We start from the raw sequence: 316 nt of genomic DNA on the forward strand, positions 1-316 counted from the left end.
ATGCTTTGATTTAAAATATGTACCATGACCAGAGGCCAAACTCGGGATCTGACAAGATGGCTGGGCTGCCCCGCAGGATTATCAAGGAAACCCAGCGTTTGCTGGCAGAACCAGTTTCTGGCATTAAAGCAGAACCAGATGAGAGCAACGCCCGTTATTTTCATGTGGTCATTGCTGGCCCCCAGGATTCCCCCTTTGAGGGAGGGACTTTTAAGCTTGAACTATTCCTACCAGAAGAATACCCGATGGCAGCCCCTAAAGTACGTTTCATGACCAAAATTTATCATCCTAATGTAGACAAGTTGGGAAGAATATG

Source organism: Leptonychotes weddellii, chromosome 7 (genome assembly GCF_054177405.1).
Source record: "Leptonychotes weddellii isolate Sample4059 chromosome 7, ASM5417740v2, whole genome shotgun sequence".
NCBI lineage: Eukaryota > Metazoa > Chordata > Mammalia > Carnivora > Phocidae > Leptonychotes > Leptonychotes weddellii.